The sequence below is a fragment of the Rhinolophus hipposideros genome (assembly GCF_964194185.1).
Source record: "Rhinolophus hipposideros genome assembly, chromosome: 3".
Lineage (NCBI taxonomy): Eukaryota > Metazoa > Chordata > Mammalia > Chiroptera > Rhinolophidae > Rhinolophus > Rhinolophus hipposideros.
The window spans coordinates 20,549,654-20,572,249 of NC_138049.1; the positions used below are offsets into that span (position 1 = coordinate 20,549,654).

Sequence of the window (22,596 nt, forward strand, 5' to 3'; positions counted from 1 at the left end):
CCCTATGCATATATTTTAAAAATAAACTTTATTTTTATAGCAGTTTTAGATTCACAGCAAAATGGAGGGGAAGGGAGATTTCCCATATGCTTCTAGCCTCTCTCACTATTACAATCTTGCACCCAGTGATACAACCTAGATTGATACATCATTACCATCCAAAGTCCTTAGTTTACATTTGGTAAAACACTAAATGTTTCAATTCCATGGCCTGATGTGAAACATTGCTTCCTTCAAATGTTAGAGGTGTTGGTACAATATAACATTTGTAACACTGATTGACCATGAGAAAAACAATCAATGGTTTGTTTTGTAATTGGCAATCTCATTGACACGTTAAACTCTTTCCGTTTTTAATTTAAAAATGGTTATACAATACCTATGGTATTAGTTTTAATCCTTATGAACCTTAAATCACTGCTTCTCTAGAATGACATATGGTTAAAATCTAGTTTATAGTCTGAAACTAAATGGAAGGCTGGGAATTTAGGATAAAGGAAACTTTAAAAACACCATTATTTTTATATGAATGGGTAATTTCCATTTTAAAACATTCTGGCCAAAAGTTTTGTGTGCTTTTAAAATGGGCAAGTACAAGATTGAAAGATCTTCAGAGACTGATTTTTTTTAAATTTGATAAATTAAGGACCTAATAAATAAAAAGACTTTATATGTTGTGCAATGGGTTTTTTAACAATGAAAACATATAGAAGAATACGCTTTAGAGACATCTAAGGGGTGTCTTCTTACCTACTTTGACCTCACTGGAGCTAGGCAGTGCAGAAACCTTCTTCTTTCTCTCTTTATCCTACAGTTAAAAGGAATCCACAATAGGAAAAATTGAGAAATAATTGCAACAACATCGAAAATATTTTCACTGTGGATTATTTAAAAACAATCCTGGTGCGTGTGTGTGGTGAGGGGGAGGGACAGTCATCTTTGGGGAAATTACGTTAAAAATTAAGCTAAGAAACTTGCACAAGGAAAGTGCTTCCTCTAAGCACCTGGAAACACACGTCTTTCCCTTCACCCTGGGCAATAAACGCGGGACGGGATGGTGAGGGCAGCCTGCAGTAGTTGCGGGGCTTGGTTTCTGGTGGGAGGCAAAGCGGCTCCCCCTGCAGCCAACGCGGGGCTGCTCTGGGTGGCTCAGCAGCTTGTATGCGCCAGGCTGTGCGGGTACCAGGCGTGGGGAGTCCTTCCAGGAGCCGGCGGAGCCCCGGCCGCCTCGCCCTCGCCCTCGCCCTCGCCCTCGCCCGCCGCGCTCGGCCCGCCCTGGAGGGGCTGAACTTTGGCCCCCGGTCCGCTGACACCCGAGGGAGTGTGAATGCAATGACGTCTCTGCTCTGTGCAGCTGCACAACAGGAAATGCTCTCGGCCTCCCCCCTTCCTGCCCGGAGAAAGTGGGGCTCGCTTCTCCGGGCGGTCGCCACTGCGCGGGCCCAGGTCTAGTTTCGGGGCCGCCGCGCGGGCCGGCCCTGCAGGCTCCTCGCTTCGGGTCGGCGGGGGCCGGGCGCCGGGGGCAGGGACACCGAGGAGGATGCACTTTGCAATGGCTCACTTGGCCGAGCCTGCCAGGGGACGTCACCGTGCTGATCAGACCGGGATGTCACTGGCCTTGGGGAGACCACATCACTTGCATAATAGAGAGGACACCGGGTCAGGTGGGCCAAAAGCATTGGCGGGCTCCCGAAATAGGGGCGAAGAGTGCTGAATAATGCTGACTGAAGAGGGCCTGCGTAGACGTTTTCGTCGCCCTGATAGAACGTACAATCTCTCTTTGCACAAAGCCCCGGCAGGAAACCTCGTGTTTAATTCTCCTTCTAACGGTCACCTTTTACTTTGTTGTGGAAACAAAGACATGCATATTTGGTGCAAAGCACAAACATCATTCCGCCATCCACTTCGAGACAGAATCATTACAAGAAAATTATCTCGGTATTTATGATTTTAATCATTGTTATTTAGGGAGTGAATCTAGTTTAAAAAAAATACTAATGGTTTTGTCAATTTGAGAACAGTAGTGTGGCCCTGGATGATGTGCTATCCTCAAATTACAGGTGGATTTTTACTGTATTAGGGATTTTTTTTTTTCCTGTAGAGAGGCTTAAGAAATTGAAGCCAAGCAAGTCGATTCAGCCTTTGAAGTGAAAGGGGTTTTAAGTGGCATTAATGATCTTTCAAGTTACATTTTAGAACTGATGTTTAGTGTTAATTTAGTAACATGGATCTCACGTGTTTCATATACTTTCGAGCATGATAAAGAAGAGTAGTATCAGCTGGGCAGCCATCATTGTGATAAGGCCTGTGGTTGACTTATGAATAGGCTTTGTAATGGTCGATTGTTCTTTTGGCCACACAGCCAAAATGCCAAAGTTCACTAGGAGGTCTGCTAAGGTTTCTTATATCAAAGACTTTCACAGAGGAAAGTAGTATTTTGTCCTTCATAGTAATCCTAGAAATTATTCTATATTGAGACATACACTATTTCCATGTTCCAGTTAAACTGAGTCGTGAAGCTAAGCACTGCTTTATGCTTACGTAATTATTACCTAAATAGTGTTCTTTAAAATATGTCCCCACAGGATCATTAGATGTGTGTATAGTACAATATAATTTCCCTTGGAACACTTTCAGCTGACCTGTGCAATAAGGAAATGGAAGATTATTTGAGTACATCTGGAATAAGAGCTATAGATGTAAAAATTATATCATTTTTGGATCACTTTTTCCTTTGACAGAATATAACACAAAGATCCTCTCTTTTTACCATTTGAGCGTCACTCAGGTTGTTATGATAGCACTCTTATTTGGTTATGAAATGCTCAAAAATATTTATACAGATATTCTCAATAGCCCGCTCAAGGAAATAAAGTTAGAAGTGAAGAACAGAGGGAAAGTTGTAGCTCCTTGGTACTATGCCAAGGAGAGCAGACTCTCAACAGGTAAATGGATTCAAGGGGCAAATGGGATGGTACCAGCGAAAATGTTTTGTAAAACTGGAAAGCACTATGCTAATGCAAGATTAGTGGTTTTTTTTGTTTTTTTTTTTTTTATAGGATTCTCATTTCCCTTCTCTCTCCCAAAGTAAAACTATGCAACAGGTATATCTGATAATAACAGAGAAACCTGTTCAAGTGGATGTTAGTTTCATCCTTTGTGCCCACATTATAGTTGGGTCCCCTGAGCTATGTTTATCTGCTCTATAATAAGATTTGACTGCTTTCAAACCCAGCTTAGCCATTCGTAATACTGGTATTATGAATTTATTTATTTAGCAGTATTAATGTAAAGATCAATTACCCCAGATCTGTGTTAACTGTAATCTTCAGTTTTTATGCAGTATCTCCTTGGAGTTGCTAAGTAGGATCCTTAGACATGTTAATTAAATCTCCTAACAACCAGGAGGTTCCCATGCTGTTTCATGAAAACCACCATGTGAGGAGGTCTTATGGACTGTACACAGAACCTGGATTTTTATAACAACTCAGACCCCACACCTCATTTGCAATTGTGGTCCAGACATATGTAACTCGATTCATACTTGAGTTATGAATATACCTACTTTGGGGATGTATTCTATTTTTCATGCTGCATAAGAATTTTGTGCCTTTGTAGTACTGAAAACTGCAGTTCTGATTAGTGTAGGTAGAAGTATGTATTTCACTTCTCAGCTAAGAAGTTTGTGTTTCTTGGAGGAGAATCCTAGACTAGATGCAATCCTCTGTTATATCTTGGAATCATAATTTGAAATATCTTAAAAGGTATTTTTAAAAAATTGGTTGTCTACTCTCTGCCTTTCCCAGCAAACTGCACAAGCCAGGGCACATTTTTTTCTGGTCCTCAAATGCCTAGAACAGTGCCCCCTCTTTTCCACCCCAGCAGATGCCCACTGCACAGGTGTGAAGGAAAGCATGAAGATGCTGCTGCTCTCTCTCATGTTTCAGATGTTATTTCACGTGTGCCTGGGCCAGAATTTCAGAATCTTCCTTTTGTTCCATAATTTGAATTCAGTGAATGTGAGACATGATTCGATTTTTTTCAATGAAGTGTAAACATATAGTAGGTTCACAGTAGATGTTTACGAAGTTGAAAAATATTGAAAGAATATTTAGCAAGATTGCCATCCTAGGGGCTTTATTTACTATTATAATCACTTGTAACCCTCCTTTTTCATCTAAGGAGAATAATTTTTTTAAAAAGCTGTTGACCTGTTGATTTACCAAAGAAGACATTTAGCAAAGCTAAAGAGCAATGCACTTGAATTTGAATCATTTTTTTTTTTTTTTGACCAGCACTTAACCCTAAGACTCTACATAGCAGTTTGAGATCCAAAGATTCTTTGAGCTCTTAAACATATTTATATTTGACCCAGTGGTCAAATTGCCTGCCGGGATCTTTGATGCTGCACCTGAGCCTTTCTAGAAATTGGGATTGTGGATTAAAAGGCCACTGCTGTAGTTCCATACCCAGGATGGCACACTGGAATCTAGTTTCTCAGTGGGCCCAGCTTCTTGGGTGGGCGTGTGACCTGTGCAGTTCCACAAAGCCCCGAGCTCGGAAGGGCTCTGGCTTTGGTGTGATGCTCTGCTGTCTTGACATTCTTAATATTTGGACAAGGGGTCCTGCATTTTTGTATGGCACTGGGCTCTGCAAATGATGTACCTGATCTTGGTGCTTGATAAATATTTGTGACAAAATGAGTGACTTGACTACAGAATTTAGAATTTAGAAAATTTTCCTTCTGAAAACATTGGTTTGATTGTGGGCCTTAGTTTCCCTATCTCTCTGAGGTGCAACAAAGTGAAAAACAGACTGTTTGGGGTCCATCCAAGAAAGTGTCTCAACTGGAATATTTGTTGGAACTGAACATGAATGGCCTTAAAAAAGAGACTTCTCCAAAGTGCTCAGTATAACCCCTTGGTTGGGTTGGTTAAATGAAAGTGCTGATAGAATATGGAAGATGGGAGCTAACATAATAGAAGATGTAGTAAACCTCATCACCTGTCTAATGTTTCTCTTTATAGCCTCAGCTATATTTTGGTTTGTGTTCATTTAATTAATGACTTTAAAATTTTTAACTATTAAATATTTCTCCCTATGATCTGTGATGTATTTTTTTCACTAATTATTGGTTTATAGATAATAGTGTGTTAGATATTGGGCAGGATTTTGATTAAAACACATTTCTTTGTTTTTTGGCGAATCCATTGAGTATGTATATAAAATAATAGGAGAGGGTATATAGTAATGGAAGAAACTTGCTGTGGTCATCTGGTTCTTCCTTTGCCTCCAGTGGCAAAGTGGTAGTCATTTTAAAAACCTATATTTAAGGCTCTCTGGGATGTAAATTTCATAATTCTTGTTGAGAACCAGTTCTGTTGCTTAACTGGATTTATGGCTGGAAAAGAGGCAGTATAGGGCATGACCAGCTGGGAGCATGGGTTTCAGAGCTGGACTGCCTGGGTGTGAATGCTGCCTCAGCCACTTTCTAGTTGTGTGACTTTGAGAAAGTTACAGCATTTCTCTTAGTCTCAGTTTTCCTCATCTATACAATGCGGATAATTCCTAAAACAACCTCAAAGATTTTTGTGAGAAGTAAATAAATGAATACAGATAAAGTACTTGTTCTATAGTAAGCACTCAGCACATGCTAAGTAAGGAGACCATTTAGAAAAGTCTATTCACTTTTTTCTTTGTGTCACTTACATATTATCAAATAATAATTGCAAGCTTACATGGCTATCCTCAACAACATCGTGGTCTAGTGAGGGAACTAGTTTGTACACCAAGAATTAGGACATTGTGGAATAGGTGCAAAAGTGAAGGAAGTAGAGGGTGATAAGAAGGCCCCGGTGGAGCCCTAAGGCATCCCTGGGGGAGGAGTGAAATGGAAATTTCCCTCAGCGCCCTTCCAAGGGTCAGCAGGTATCCAGAGCACCTTGGGAGGGTTTGAGAATACAGGGGAATTCTAAACGAGTTAGTATGGCTGAAGCTTACAGGACAACTGGGAGATTGTGAAAAACAGGGCAGAGATGCAATCTGAGGCCAGACCATGGAGATGTGGACCAGCGAGGTAAGAGAACAACTAGGAAAGTCATCTCTTGCAAGCAAGAGAGTCAAGCATTTCTCCAAAGAGGGAGTGAGCCTCAATACCAAGGGCTTTGGAGGGTTAAAGTAAGGTAAGAACTGAAAAGTGTTTTAATAATTATGAGATGCCTGGCATTTATTTTTATCTCTCATTTGCTATTTAGTGTGAATGACTATTTAAGGTCTGACTATAAGTGTAGGGGAGTCATTTAAATTCAACACAGAAGATTCTAAGGGAGGATTAAGTCCTCTAATTTCCAAAATGAGATTTGTAATCCTTTCTTCTCTAGTGCTTTCAGATGAGGATAAACCATTGGTTTGAAATTAGGTTATGGCCCTCTTTCGTAGATTGTTATTTTCAATAGGGAGAGGGCAATAGAGCCTTATTTATCATTACAGCTTTAGAATCTGATCAAGTTTTTAGTTCATAGTGATAATTTAAAAAAATTATTGAGTGCCAGACAATTTTCTAGGTACTTTACATGTGTGAATTAATTTAATCCTCATATTTTATTATCTCGTATATTTAAATTTTTATCCTCTGTTGAGGCAAGGCTGTTAGTCTCCTCCTTTTAAAGGTGAAGAAATACCCTGAAGGATGGAGAGGTTAAGTATCTGTCCAAGGACACAAAGCTAGTGTGTTTGAGTTGAAAAGGCAGTCTGAATTCAAACCCCAGACTCTTCTTTATCCTGATTGCACCTCCTGTTCCTTATGGTAGTTCATTGTATATTTCCTGGATACATGGGCGAATGAATTAGTAAAAAAAAAAGGGTGGATTAATAATTACATCATCCACAGTAGTAAATCTGATTTTTGAAATTTTTGTCTCCCTGTTGGTGGTAGATTCCTTTTATTTTTCCAAGGGAATTTTATTCTTTTATACTTTCAAACAATAATCCAGCTTCTAAATTCTTGAAGTTTAAGATGTATTTGGGAATTTGTTTCTTGGTAGTTGGGGAAGAGCCAAATGAGCTCTCAGTCTGATGTGGGGCATGGGGTCTTGTTTGTTGGGGGTGGTAATCCACAATACAGACGTGCTATCCAGTGGAGGCAAGACTGGAACACCACTGGGAGAGCTGTGAGCCGGTGGACCAAGGCCAGCTCTGAGTGCCCTGACCTTTGAAAGCCAGGACTTAGGAGATACCAAGATAACTAAGTGACAAATAAGTAGCAGAATATGACAGAAGGGACATTATTCTTATGCGTGTGACTTTCTTTTTAGCTGTAGCTCTGTGACCTTATGTAGCAGTTATGCAAAACGGGAGTATAATTCTTATCTTTGGAGAGGAAATGAATGTGAAAGGAAATGTTTGCTGAGCTTATATTATAGAAAAATTGAACTACTGTGTCTTTACAACTAACAGAATAACTTTACATGATCAAACTAACTTTCCTACCATAGAAATACTTAAAAAAAAAGTTTATTGATGTCTAAGGACATAAAAATGTGCTTAGAAAGCTCTCTGTTTTTTACCTAGAATAAAGTATATAGAGAGTGTTTTTAACTCCGATGGTTACATCTAGTGAATAGGTAATTCTCTGAGACATTTCTGCCTCCATTGAGGACCAGGATTCTTTGTTTATAACGTTATTGGGCATATATTTATTTACAGTTTATCTGTTAATTTGAAGAACAGTCACACCAAATGTGGGGGTATCATTTTTAAAGCTAAATGTACTTGTAATTATCAATATTAAAAAATGCTATTTTAATATTCTTGCATAGATAATGTATATTGCATTTTATTTTCTAAAGCTTAATAGGTTTGAACATGGAATTTATTTATAGATGAAACATAAAAGGATATTTTTATAAAAGTCGGTCTTTGGATAGAATAAGAATAAACTTTTTCATACTATAAACTATGTTATGGCATGTGTTTCATTAAAAGCCATGTGATTCTGAAAAATAAAAAGACGGTCCATATGTGAGAAGATTACTGTGGACCTGGATTTGCTTAGAAGATATTTGTAGACAGTTCCTGATTTGAGCTGCAGCTCGTAAAACATATTCCTGACCTCTCTAATGAGAACCTAGTAGGATTCATTTTTTAATTTTTAAAGCACAATTATGAATCAAATATTAAAATACGAAGTTCTGAAACTGGTGAAGGAAACCATTATTATCAGGAAGATGGCAGAAGGTATTTTATACAAAGGGCATTAAACAATATTGTTTACTAATTTTCCTTTTATTTACTTTATTGGGAACCTGTCTGATGAGAGAGAGAGAGAGAGAGAGAGAGAGAGAGAGAGAGAGAGAGAGAGAGAGAATGAAGGTGACTTACTTCAAAGGTCTTCATAATTTTTGAGAGTTCTTTTTGTTTGTGTTTTTATAGACCTACAATAAAATCACGTTGAAAATACACTGGGATTAAGAAAGCCAGAGTGAGTGAATGAAATTGTCATTAAACCAGGTAGAGTTAATGGGATAGATGGGTGACTTGGAGTAACAAAGACATTTAAACAAAGCAGAAAAATATGTTTTAACAATAAAACAACCTAAATTGTATTACTTAAAAGTAAACTAATACGTAGGGAATTATGTACTCAAAGAAACACATGAATGTGTTTACAGATGTTTATACTTTTTAAAAAAATCTTGGTGGGAATGATTTAATCTGAGACTTCAGGCTCTCTTAGTTAAATTGTTTTTATGCCATGACCATTTCCTACATTATTGGAAACTGTATGCATCAGAGCTTATTTTTACATTGCTTGTTCATGGGGAAATACATTTATATGAGTTAAGGATCTTTCATTCATTGATTTCACCTTGTATTTATTATAATTCTATGAACGTGTTAGTTTGCTAAAATTGAAAGAACGTTATGTTTATTGGTGAACAAGAAGTCATTATAGAGTGCTCTATTTTTACAGCTGTGCTTCAGGGTATCATGTTCCAAAGAGGTCAGCTGGGCATGACCTCATGGGCATGAATCTTGGGGAGACAATTCTGAAACAGCCACAGGCCTGCAGAGTTGAAAGCCAATGCAGAACCTCCAGATGCTGTATTTGGGAGGCATCTAATCTGTGAATGCGTTACTAGGTTTTTCTTAGTAGCATCTAAATTCAGAGCTGGACCCCACGATAAGAGGACTGGGCAGGGCGTAAGGCCCCAGGGAGCTGTGGTTAGTAGCAAGCAGCATTGGCATCCATGAACACTCTCTGGGTACTGTTACAGTTTTAACACAGTTTGTTTCATAGAAAAAAATAAATAGGAAGTAAAGATGCAGGATTGAAGGAACAAGGTATTGAGAAGGGGAGTAGAGAGACTAGTGGGGACTGACACAGTTCAATGTATAACAAGAGGACACAAGCAGACGGCCTCTGTGTAAGGCCTTCTGGAGTTGGCAGTGACCATCAAGACAGTTCTCATTCTTACATAATATTTTAATACTAGGTAGTATTATTATTATTCAGTCCAATGAGGTGAAAATAAAGTATGTGTGGTAGCTGAGGTGAATGTGAGGGTGGGGATAGTAAAAACCAAATGAGGAAGGATAAGATGGGAAAAAACTTCTTAGAGGAAATGAAATTGGAATTACGCCTTGACAGATGGGGTGCCGAATTTCAATTTGCAGACATTGAGGTAGAGGGGATATATGGGAGGAGAAAACCTGTACAACATCTGGACAAATGTTCCCAGCCTTTAAAAACTAAGAGTCTGTTATATGTAATTTAGGTTTAAAGCGTCATGTACGTACTGGTTTCCATTTATGTAAATGGATAGTAGATGTTTTGTGTGTTATACCGTGTTTCCCCGAAAATAAGACTTAGCTGGACAATCAGCTCTAATGCGTCTTTTGGAGCAAAAAATAATTATAGTAAAAATTATTTTACTATAAGACCGGGTCTGATATAATATCATATAATATAAGACTGGGTTTTATATCAATTTTTGCTATAAAAGATGCATTAGAAGTGATTGTCCGGCTAGGTCTTATTTACGGGAAAACACAGTAGGGAGCCTTTTGGCATGAACAGGCCTGGTTCTACATTCCATTGCTTTAGTTAACAGTTACTGAGAACTTACTATGTTCCAGACACAGAGCCAAGGGCTGGAAATAAATCGGATTTTGAATAGGTATTTAACTGCTCCTCCCAATACCTCTTCATTAACCATCATTTTAACAATGTATGGGTAATAATAGGATTTTCTCTAATGACTGCATTCATTTTCAGAATCATACATTTAATAATAGTAACCAATAATATCTGACTAAGCATCTTACTCACGGCCAAGCACTAGTCTAAATACTTCAACTACGTTAACTAATTTAATCTTTACCAAAACCCTATCAAGTAGGGTTCTACTATGTTTCATAGACACTGGGAGGTAACATCAGTTAGTATTTGATAGCATTTGGTGTACTTTTAAGAAAGAACAATAACGCTTCCAATTCATTGAAAGAGGCTTTTGACAGTAAGACACAGTATGATTTCAGAAATGTTAAAATATGAAACAAGTGCATGTCTTAGTATTGGTGGACAACTTAAATTTGATGGTGTATTGACAGATGAGGAAATGGAGGCCCTGAGAAGGTAAATAGCTTGCCCTGGGCTACACCCGGATGTGCAGTGATGCCCAGATTCTAATCAAGGGGGCTGGCGCGAGAGCCTGGGCACTTAGCCATCACGCTCCATTTCCTGTACCAGGACTGCAAAATCTGTAAGCACATCCCCAGTGCCTTTTTTAATATACTCAGAGTCTGATAATGTTTCAAGGCCAATTTTGGGTGCATGGTGGTGGGAAAGGGGTGTGCAGAGGTGCACCTTCCTGCTGGGAACCTGACTGATCAAGAACTTTGCAGGGCAGGTCTTTTGTTGGCCACTTTTTATCAATCTAAAACATTAACAATGAAGAAAGGCCATAATGGTAAAAGAGATGAGAGTGAAGGTGAGGATGGGGGCAAGAGTGGGTGACTTTTCTTGTGGAAAATGATGTGTCTTAAGCCCTGTTTTAGGTTTCACTTCCTCTGCAGGCCACCCCCATCACCCCCGCCACCCCCTCCAGTCCTTATCACGAATCTCTCCGATTGTCATCAGTTGTGCTCTCACTGTTTTGCTTGGTTTCATTTCCTGTGAAGTTACCTTTCCTCTGGTCTAAGGTGGCCCAGTAGGTATCTCCAGCTTCCACAGCTTGTGGGAAAGTGTCCAGAAGCTTAGTCAAGTATGGGACACTGAATTCAAGTTGGCTAAATAAAACACTAAGCAGTGAAGTACAAGTGTGATAATTTGTCCCATCTTCATAGACACATCCAGCGTGTCCTGATATATGGGTTTTTCCCCTCAAACAGTTTTTTTTTTTGAATCAGATTTTGTTCATCTTTTAGATAATTTGAAACCAGCCAAATGATAACATGAAGGAACTTTGCCCTTTTGAGTGGTCCAGAAGAAGTTCTCAGCGTGAAAGTAGAGGTTCTTATTTGGAACCCAATGCTTGCTTGTTTTTGTTGTAATTGCATAAGAATTGAATGGATACACATTTTTTGAAAAAGTCCTCCTCAGCTATGCAGTCCAATCCCCAGAGATCACGGTGAGCACTGGGTTTGGAACCCTGCAGGGTGGTAAGGCCCATCTCTGTGGGCCAGCTGATGACAGTGTCATCAGATAGACAGATAGCCCAGTGCTCTTCTGATTTATGTGAGCTAAGTACATTTTCGGACCCACTTTTGAAATAATTTGATATTTGTCTTTCTAAATGTGTAGCACAGGCAATATTTCCATCTAAGCAGTTGTCTTTTAAGAATGATTACAAAACCTAACTATGTTTTAGACTCTTCTTTCTTTCTTCCTTCTGTATCTACGTTTTTATTCTCTGGCTGTTCTACCCAGTAATCTTTTAAGTAAGCATATGCGCTGTGTTTATGGAACTCTTACTGTGGTAGGTTGTGCGAGTGTGCTCAGATGGATAGGACTCCACTGGTTTTGAGGAGCTGATGGAGGGAGGTGGGTGTGCACCTAAGTCTCAATCAGGAAAGGAGACATGATGAACAGAAGGGGCTAAGTGATTTCTGAGGATGAAGACGTGAATTTCTATTGGAGTGGCTTGGAAAGTCAATGGAAGTGACAAAAGTTTGATCTGTTGTTGGTGTTGTTTAGAACTAGATGTAAATGACAACTGTTGGGTGTATTGGGATCTGTAGTTTTATTTTCAGAAAGAGTGATTTTCTAGAGCAGGACTGTCCTGTTGAACTCTGCAATGATGGGAATGTCTTCTATCCGCCCTGGCCGTAGTGGTAACCACTAGCCACTTGTGGCATTGGAGCACTTGGAATGTGGCTGGTGCACCCGAGGAACTAATTTTTAATTTTATTTAATGCTAATTTTAAGTTTAAATAGCCACATGTGGCTGCCATATTGGATAGTACAGCCAGAGGAAACGTGTGACGCTAACCCTGTATGGCGAGGTTCGGTGATCATTTTGATCACAGATCAAAGAGGCTTTGATTGATTTTTACTTTTTAACATAATTTTCCCTAAACACTAGCACTGGAGCATCCATGAGAATACTAAAATGCAGGAACTTTATTAAGATGTAAGGAATGGTTAGTTAAATTAATCAGTGACACCCCCTCTACCCACACTCTTGTGAATACTTGTGCACTCATGTAGACATGCACTTACACACACACACACACACACACACATTTCTTTCCTGGCTTCTTGAGACAGAAAGAGGGAGAAATATGTTTCTGAATGACTTCCTGTTTAGGAGGACAGGTAGTGTCCTCCAAAATGATCCTCTACTGGAGGTGGTGTCAGGCTGGGGAAAGAAGAGTCCCTGATGGACGGAAGGGACCAGCTCTGTCCTACAATAAGAACTCTGGCAAAGGGGCTCAGATGCTTTTGAGTTTCCTAATCTATAAAGTGAGCATAATACTACCTCCTCTGTCTGCTTAGTTAGTTAATATATATTTGTAAAAGCTCTTTTCTGGGAGATTTTTCCAAACCAACATCTCAGCATTTCTTTTTTTTTTTTCGTTATCCTGCACTGGGACATTTCTCTTTCTTGCCGTGTTGACTCTGCTACCAAGAGATGTGATTATACATATTTTTTGCCTTGATCTCAAATTCTCTATGGCTATCTCCACACCCCTTCAGTGACCCACACTTGAAAACCTCTCCTTGTAAATTCTGCCTGAAACTTATTTGGGAAGTTCTTACGTTATGACATCCAATGATATTCTGCTCGGTCCTTGACTCTGCCCCTGTGTGTGGAGACTACTGCTGTGCAGCCATCAGCGCCCCCTAAATGGTGTGTGTGCCTATTTTAAAGACTTTTTCATATGTCTATGTTGTGTCTTCCTGATTGGAATGGATGCTCCCTGGGCAGAAGTGGTCTTTAAACTTTATTTATCTTTTATTTTTTAAAACTTAGTTTTGTCCAGTGCTTTGTAGATAGTGGCACTCAGTGAATGTTGCAGACTGATAGTGACATAAAGGAGTTGGATCTCTAGGGCTCAGACTGACATCTTCAATGAGCGCTCTTTGATTATTTTGATCAGTGCTTTCAAGCTTGATCATGCCCAACAGGTTCCCAAGTTTTGGGGCTCTAGAAATATGATTCACTAGGTCTGAGGTGGGGCTTAGGAAACCTAGATTTTAAGAAGCAAATCTGGTCATTCTGATGCTGGTATTGGAGGATCACTCTTTGAGAAACAGTGGTCTACATATTATGATACCATGTCTAAATTCTTTGCTTAAAGAAACCTTTTCTGGCAAGAGGGATATTTCTTCAAAGCGAAAGTGCTAGGGGTGTGTGTGTGTGTGTGTGTGTGTGTGTGTAGAAGAGGATGAGAGAAGAGGTGGGAAATTTTTTGGTAAGACATTTGTTGAAATGGTCTTCTCAAATGTGTGTTTCAGCCAGTGAGATAATAGAAATATCACATCAGAAAGAACTGGATAATTTCATCAAACTACAATGATATAAAATCACTTACTAATCCTTTACTCAGCGCTTGTTTGTCTCTATTTTAGGCTCAGTTTTAACAGGTGCCATGATCCAATCTTGTAGAGAAGATTGAGAGCTGTACATTAGATGGAAGGAGAATAGTGTCACTGGTAAAGGAAGGCACAGGCACATTGGTTGTGAAGGTGATAGCTGACAGCCTGAAAGTGAAGAAAGGAATAGACAAATGATAAAAGTCAGGCAAAAGATCTTAAAAAGGTGGAACAAAATGTAGGCCAATGAAGAAGCTAGAGAGTGAAGGGGTAACCACATGCATGCATCTCAGTGGCTTTAAAAGGCATCACTGAGTTACCCCAGTTTATAGTATATTTGTTGATCTTTCTTCTTAGAATCTAAATTTTACCAAGGCTGAGATCATCTGGTACTGTATTTCCAGGGCTTAATGGACTGCTTGTCTTATAGGTGAGGCTCCATGAGTGTGTGTGTGTGTGTGTATTTATAAATATAGATAGATAGATAGATAGATAGATAGATAGATAGATAGATAGATAGATTTGCTATGGTAATCTATGTTCATGATAATGACCCTAGTATTTTTCTAGGAAATCAATATAAACAGACAAACAAACAATAAATAGGTTTGCTGTCGTAATCTGTGTCCATGGTGATGACCCTGAAAATTTTCTGGCTAAGAAAAGAGCCCAGTCCTTGTAACTTTTTACATACGAAAATATCTCAGAAAGTTTTGGTATGTAAAGGCTTAATCTACATGCTTAGTACGTAATTCATTCCCCGGCTGTCTACTCTTTAATATTATTAATTTTTCCCCTGCCCTTGTTTATATTTAAATTGTCTTAAAATGATGGGATTTATATTTCAGATTATAAATGCCCATATATCTAGATATATAATAAAATATTTTGAATCATCAATCAATGTACACTATATCAATGCCACATGAACACAGCATATTTTTAAAAGTTTTCAAAAATATTCTTATAGATTTCTGTATAGAGATACAAATCTGTACATATCAATTTGAAGATACCTCTATCTAGTTAATGCTGAATCATATTTTATATGGTTAATTATCTTTTCATAGATCTTAATGGTTTCTTTGGGGCATGATACATCTCTTACAATAGGTATTTTAATATGCATACTAATTAAGAAAATGTATATTATGTGCTAGGCAGACACACGGGCTCCATATAGTAGAGGAAACCATATTTAGAATGGTATACTCACTCTCCAAGTGTTTCACATTTGTGTCCTTTAAACTTGCCCTTTAGTAGACTTTCATTAATTGAAAAAGGAAAATTATTTTTTGATATTGTATAAAACAGGTTACATTGTATGTAGTTACTTTGTACTTTGTTTCAAAAGTGTGCTTTTAATTCGTTGTGTAGAATTTGGAATTCATTTTCTCAGAGCATTGTGTCTTCTTACTCGAGAGGGAGGAAGAGGTGAAGAGGAAGTTCCTTTTTCCATAAGTACATGTTTGGTCTTAGGCAAAACTGTGAAATAAGGAAAAGTGCATCTTCGACCATGACATCTTACCACTTAGCACTCCCTCCAACCCAGTGGGCCTGAAAGCACCAAGTTATCAAAATTTAGTCCTACGTCTCCCATCACTAATTCCTTTCCACTCTAAAAACTACTCCCTCACACTTCTCTAGTTCCTGAATCACCTGATTCCTTCCCAATCAAAACTCCCAGCCAGCAGTTATTTAAGTACCTCATTTAAGATCTCATTTTGGCAATGGGCTTGGAACTGTATATAATAGAAAGAAAGGTGACTCCTATGCCATTCTTAGGTAGTATTCACATAGTGTAGTATGGGTAATCACACATACATAAGTAACTCATCACACAGAAAGACAGAATATGCATAAAAGAGGCATAAACCAAATGAAATGAAAGTTCAGGGGAAAAGACTACAATCAAATGTAGGAACCAGGAAAAGTTTCATGGAAGACATAGGCCCTGAAGAATTGTTAGCATCTTTAGAAGAGATGAAGTCTGGAGTTGGCATTCCAGGTGGAGAGAATCTTACAGATGAAGGTAGGAGCACCTCACTTGGCTGCCCTAGAGTGGAACATTGCTAAGCTTTTCAGGACACCATTCACATGAACTATGATATAAATGGTGCCCCTTATAGTTGTACAGCATAGTGGCCATAAGTGAAAGCCAGAAGGCAAGAAAGGCACAGGGTCATGAGCAGAGAATCCTAAGGAGTGTAGTCTGGACCATACTGTGAAGGATCTTGAATGAGAGAGGGAAGTTTTTTACCCCTTTCATTGAGTTGTTGAACTAAAACGCCTTTAAACCCTCTCAAATACTGAGATTCCATGTTTTCTCTAATTCATTCAGTTGGTAAGAGGGACTAAGGGAGATTTTTGTGCAGTGGAGAGGCTTGAAATTTCAGAGGATAAATATACATTGGATGAAATGAATTGAGAAGTTACTAGACTTCAGATGTGTATAAAGTTGTTCTGTTTTGTTATTGCCATCCAAATGGAGCTGGAGAAATGTATCAAACTGGTGCTCACAGGGTCACAAGCTTAGCTCCAAACCAGGCCCAGCCCATCCTCACCTTGCTACCAACTTTACTTCTTCTATATCACACTAAGACTTCATTCCTTTGATTGCTCATTTGATATCCTTATTAATAACCTTTGCTAGACTTTCAGCTTCTGACTTCTTTTGCTATTCATGTCTTGTCTCGTCTCTGTGTATTGCATACTCTCTGCCTGCAGTCTTGGGAAATGGACCTCCTTGAATTGGTCTTGGGCTTGGACTTTGTCCTGTGAACTGTCCAGTGGGCAGCCTGTTGATTACAGCTGTTTGTTTCTGAGTTTGGATTCCCTTCTTAGGTCTAGCCCATGAAGGAGGCCTGTTATCAGGTTATTGGAGCAGGATAGGGGCAGAGTAATCAGGCCCACACTACAGGAGTGAAAATTCATTCATTCATTAAATATTTATTGAGCATTATCCAGGTTATGTACTGACTTTGTGTGGTTCCCTGGCTGGTCTTGCTTTCACCATTTTGAGTGTTTCTCCTTTAAATTCTCTAAAATGTTTAAGATTTTTTCACAACAGCTGAGTCTCTCTGGGACTATCAGCAAGACCTCTGTCGCGTTCGAAGGCGACAACCCGGGGACAGCAGCAGCTGGTTTTATTTTTGGTTTTCACCAGTCAGGTGTTTGTAAGTTGAGAACTGCCTGTATTCAAACAACGTGATTTGGTAGTGTGTCACGAACTCCCATAGAAATAATGGATGCGGTACAGTTAAAAGGATGACAACGAACAGTCCCTTAACATCACGTACTAGAGAGTAAACTTTTAAAGACCTGGGCATGGATTAATGGCTCAGAGAATATGGATACGGGTATATGTCGTTCACAGTCTCATGTCATGTAAAATTTGAGTCTTGTTTTGGGTACAGAGATCTGGGCATTGGTGAACTTGCCCGTGGAATAGTCATTGTCTCGTGGTAGGTACCGGTTGATCCATTTGGGAGATTTTATTTTGGAGCCAATTGCATTACTGTAATTCATTTGTTCTTGTCAAGGTTTTAATTTATCCCACAAACAATATTGTGTCACACGTAAGGAAAAGGCACATAACTATCTGATCATGTTTTATTATGTATCGACTTGATTTTTAATTTTTCCTTGTATATGCTTCTGATCTTTGCTTGTATTCACACATTTGAAATAGTTATAATCATGATATTGATATAGTCCTCATTATCAAAATTGCATTTTCATAAACACTTTTCATTTTGCTAATTTCTATAGTCTATAGGCCACATAATTTGGATCTAATTTAATGGTGACCATTTTCTTAAAATTCCCTTATTTCTGAATATTCAGTTTTTCTCCTGTGAGGTTGTTTGTCAAAGGATATGAATATTTTTACTATACATGTCCCTATTTTCAGATCACTTTATGTTTTCATCACAACCATGTCAAACTAAAAATATTCACTGCATTGTTGCTTTGGTTTACATTTCTTTAATAATTAGTGAGGTTTCTTTATTAATTATATTTCTTTTTCTGAATTGGCTTGTCATATTTTTTTCTAATTTATTTCCTAGTTATTTTTGAAAAATAAAGTTTCAGTGAGCTCTTTCAATATTATAATATTAATTACTTTTATTTATACTTGGTCCTAATATTTCTCAAAGTGATTTAATGTTTGTTTTGTTATTTTATAATTTTGGCTTAGTTTCATTGGGTTTATCTATTGTTGATGAACGCTTTCAAAGTTATTTAGAAGTTACTGTTCTAAAGGTAATGTGATTCTCTGCTTGTCATTATTCATGTTGTTTTTTGGTCTCCTATCAAATGGATTGGATTTGTGTAGGCATCTATATTTTACAATCAAGCTAGAGGGTTATTATCTGTTTCTATTTTTAAAATTTAGAGGATCTTGTAAATAATATTTATAGGTAAGTGTAGATAGATTGAGTATAGAATGTAGATGAAAATTATATTTGAGATCTTCTGAACACAGAGGATCTAACAGGTGAATTAAGAAATGAATTTAACTTTAAGTTTTAACATCAAGAAGTATATTTTATATTTATAAAACACTTTAAAAACATGCTATGTTTGGAAATTATTTTTCCATGTGTTTTTGAGCATTTATGACAGTGTTTTCTGTGTTTTAATTTTAAAATTTAAATATAATTTCAGGAATGTGTCTTCAAATTATTGGTCATTTGCAAAAATCATTTTAGCAGACTTTTATTAGTTATCTAAATTAGGCCTTGTTGGTGTTCTTCTGAGGCTCAGATTCTTGTTATGTAACTGGGATATACTTTTGGAATTTATAAAGCATTTCAACATTTTCTTCGTATTGGTTTAATTGAGCTTATAATCGTTTAAAAATAACCTAAGTTGTCTATAAATATTTAGTGTTTTTGGTAGATAGTTGAGCAGTATATTTCTCAACTGTATTTAGAGATAGGAGTTCAATATATCTTCTAGTATTTTGTACAGGGGAGAAAGAATTTAAAAGCTAATGGAAGATGATTTCTCTTAAGTAATTTTAAAAGATAAATTGTCATATCAAAATATTATAAAATAAATGGGCAAGCAAAATCATCAAAACAGTTATTAAGAAAATATAATTAAGTTGGTTTTAATAAATAATAGAGGAGGAGAAGTCATGCCAATTGTGTGCTTACGACATATCTTAACCCAGGTCAACAGATATGAAAACCACAGTTTGCCCATGGTTACTTCACTGATAAATAAAGGGTTGGGATGTGAAATTGAATTGGTTCAATGAGAAAGGTTAAGAATGAAGCTTCAGGCAATTTAGGATCGACAGATGAGAACAAGTGAATAACAAACTATTTTTACAGAATGTTATAGGTTTGATTTTACATTTTTAATGTCTTCCGTATTGGTAGAGGTGTTCTTGTATGTAGGACTTTCTTTATCTTTTGAGGGGTAAGAAAGGGTGTTTTATCTCCTTTGATCACATGACCAGTTTCATTGAGTTGTCTTATTTTCACTCAGAAAGAGGGTAGGACCTAATATCTATAGTGAGTTATGAGTTAGACCTAAGTACACTAATAAGAAATTTATCAGTTTTGATGGTGTTTTGAATGAAATATGACATTCATCTCTGATTCTGCACCTACTCTATTTTTTCATAGGTTTTATTTTGTCATTTCAAGTTTGATGTCCTGTGGTTCATGCTGAACAACAGAGTTATGAACACATATCTAATATGTTGTTAAAGGAAAGTATGTGTGACACTGACCTTTTTACCCTGACATTGCTTTCAAAATGTTAATTACTATGTTTTCTAGGAAATTATTTTTAAAGCGAAGTGTATAAAGGGATTGATAAATCATATTTGGGAATGATCAGTATTACAGATGGAAAACAAAAGTAGAACATGTGCCGTTACGTTCACCTGTATAATTTCCTGTTTCTTCATTTGGAGGTACCTGTCAAATAATACTAGTTGAAATTCACGCAGAGCGAATTGAGCTTGTAAGTTTAAAAACTAGTAGAAGTTGACATTTTGTGCTGATAGAAGCTTTTACATTCATATTTAGTCTAAAGTGAGTGAGCTTGTTCATCTTGTTTAGTTCTTGTCTCTGTTCTCATCTCCCAACGCCATGTTACCGTTCTGTTTCCTTGTAATGTAGCAAAATGACTGATCACTGTTAGGACACTTTCAATAGAACAGATGGTAGAGATTCATTTAAAATAGCAAATTGTCATTGAGGCATGTTTTAGTTTTAGCAATTTTTTTTTTTTTTTTTTTTTTTTTACTTTGTTTTGGTAGAACAATCAGCAATAAATCGGGAAGGGAGTAAAATGGACGAGAGAGACTGGTACGGTAGACTCTAAGAAGACATTGTTGGTGATAACACTTCCTTTAAAAACGACTCTGAAAGCATACCACCTTTGTGGTAATTTCACCTTTTGTTTTGTTCCCTTGGTTAATATCAGATATCAAACTCAGAATGTGAGTAAATGGGAACCACTTGAGTCATTTGCCCTGAGTATTGAGACTCCATATACTGTATTTCTCCAAAAATAAGACCTAGCCTGACAATCAGCTCTAATGCGTCTCTTGGAGCAAACATTAATATAAGACCCAGTCTTATATAATAATATAATATAATATAATATAATATAATATAATGTAATATAATATAGTATAATTTAATAGACTGGGTCTTATATTAATGTTTGCTCCAAAAAATGCATTAGATCTGATTGTCCGGCTAGGTCTTATTTTCAGGGATACACGATAGGAGAAGTCTGAGTCTGGGTGCTCTGTATGTGAAATACTGTGTTTGATTTCAGACTTTCTTGAATTTACTTTTGGCAAGAAAGCTCCTGAGCTTGTGAATTATTATTGTTGTTACTAAGTGGCATGATGAGAGGATTAACCTAGTAAATAATTGTTTAAATTACACATTCAGTCACCAGCAAGGGTGTATCTGTTGAAAATGTCTTCCTTGGCCGGAAAAATTATATTTTCACATCATTGTTTGAATTGTCTTCAGTGGATGATTTTACAGCATTTTGGGGGGCTTATAGTGCATTTGATTCGATAGCCTTAAATTCTGTGTCTGGGTGCTGTTGTGTTGTGCAGTAGCAATTCTGTAAATTATTTACAATAAAGGGGAAAACACTGGAGAAAAGATCTGTTTACTGCTTCCAGTTTTACAACAAGGGAATACTGTTAAAGTTCCAAAGAAGCTTCAGTGCTTCAGTAGTTGAAATATTCCGCCCTCCTCTCCCCCCTCTCTAACATCCTGTTTCATCACAAATATTTATCATTTTATTCATCATTCTCTACCCGCCTTGTGGGCTGTTGTGGTTGCTGTCACCCAGCCAAGAGGCTGGGGAATGCCTATCCACAAGCAGCCTGGGGCATCTGGATAGGGTGCTCACAGGGTCCCGTAACCGGCTCACCTTGTTGTGCCATTGAAATAAATACAGAATAAGCCTATTTAAATAATCGCCAGAATCAGCCATAACAGGCACGTTGTCTAGTCATAGTGAAAATATACATACTATTTGTGGTAAGAAAAAAACTGAAGTGTACAGCATTTGGAGGTGTCATTCAGATGGGCTTTGGAAGCTTCAAAATCAGAGAAAAAGAAAAATGACTGTATAAACACAATTGCCTAAAAAGGCTGATCTGTTTGAGTGCTTGCTTAACAGTTTTAAAAAATAATCATCTGGCTTTCCTGAGTTCATTTAGTATTAATTGGCTACTCACTTTTAAAATACTTACTATAACATCACACAAACTATAATGACATGTAATACCATAACACAGCATACCATGCCACTCATTTCAGAAGGGATGGACATCTTTGAAGAGTGTTAGCCAGGAACTTTGCAGACTGGAGTTATGGGTTTTAGGGAAGAAGACCACAGACATGAGATTCCCTTCTTATTGCCTTATGTTATCGGGTATGTCCTATCAGCAAAACTGATCACTGGTGATATTAGCCTTGATCACTTGGTTAAGGTAGAGTTTGCCAGGTTTTTTCATTAGTAAATTTACAAATTTTCTCTTTCCGCCTTCTGTTCTTTGGAAGTCAGCCCACACTTAAGGGGAAAATAATGAAGCTTTAGTCCTTCCCTTGAAGGGAAGGAGTATCTACACAATTTATTTAATTATTTACGTAGGTATAGGCACATGGATATTTATTTTGTTATTTGGGTTATCGTCCAGTGTTGTCACTATTTATTTTACTGTATTTTAATTTTTTTAAACTTTTATTTTGCTTTGCAATCTCATATTACCTGGAGTTTGGTGCAGCATCTGTTACCCACCTTTTGGGCCTCTCCCTCCTGCCCATGTTTTATGCTGTCATTCTTCAAATCAGTAGATTCAGTTTTGCTGCTCTGGTTAGCACTCAAGGTCATTTTTATCGTCAAGTTTTAATGTATGCACTGTGGAAGGAGAAGTCATAATACAAAACCTCTTGTCAGCAGATTCGTGAATTTACCTGAGAAATTGAGACCCAAGATTATGAGAAGGTGTGACTAGGACCGAAAGCAGAATTCCAGGTAGGAAATCAAAATCCTTTTCT

The 22,596-nt window shown here is 37.6% G+C and overlaps 1 protein-coding gene across 14 annotated transcripts in view; it reads left to right on the forward strand.

The window, feature by feature from the left end:
- Window positions 1-22,596, forward strand: part of HIVEP2 (HIVEP zinc finger 2) — a 186,774-nt gene that overhangs the window by 18,472 nt on the left and 145,706 nt on the right. For 6 of the 14 annotated variants that reach the window (XM_081045340.1, XM_081045339.1, XM_081045338.1 and 3 more), the window contains exon 2: window positions 22,499-22,573. The exons of 5 other annotated variants lie outside the window; for them this stretch is intronic. The gene's annotated coding sequence lies outside the window, so the exon portion shown is untranslated. Of the gene's footprint in view, window positions 1-1,337; window positions 1,939-22,495; window positions 22,574-22,596 lie in introns of those variants that run through there. 3 more of the 14 variants (XM_081045332.1, XM_081045335.1, XM_081045342.1) reach the window with 3 other exon arrangements.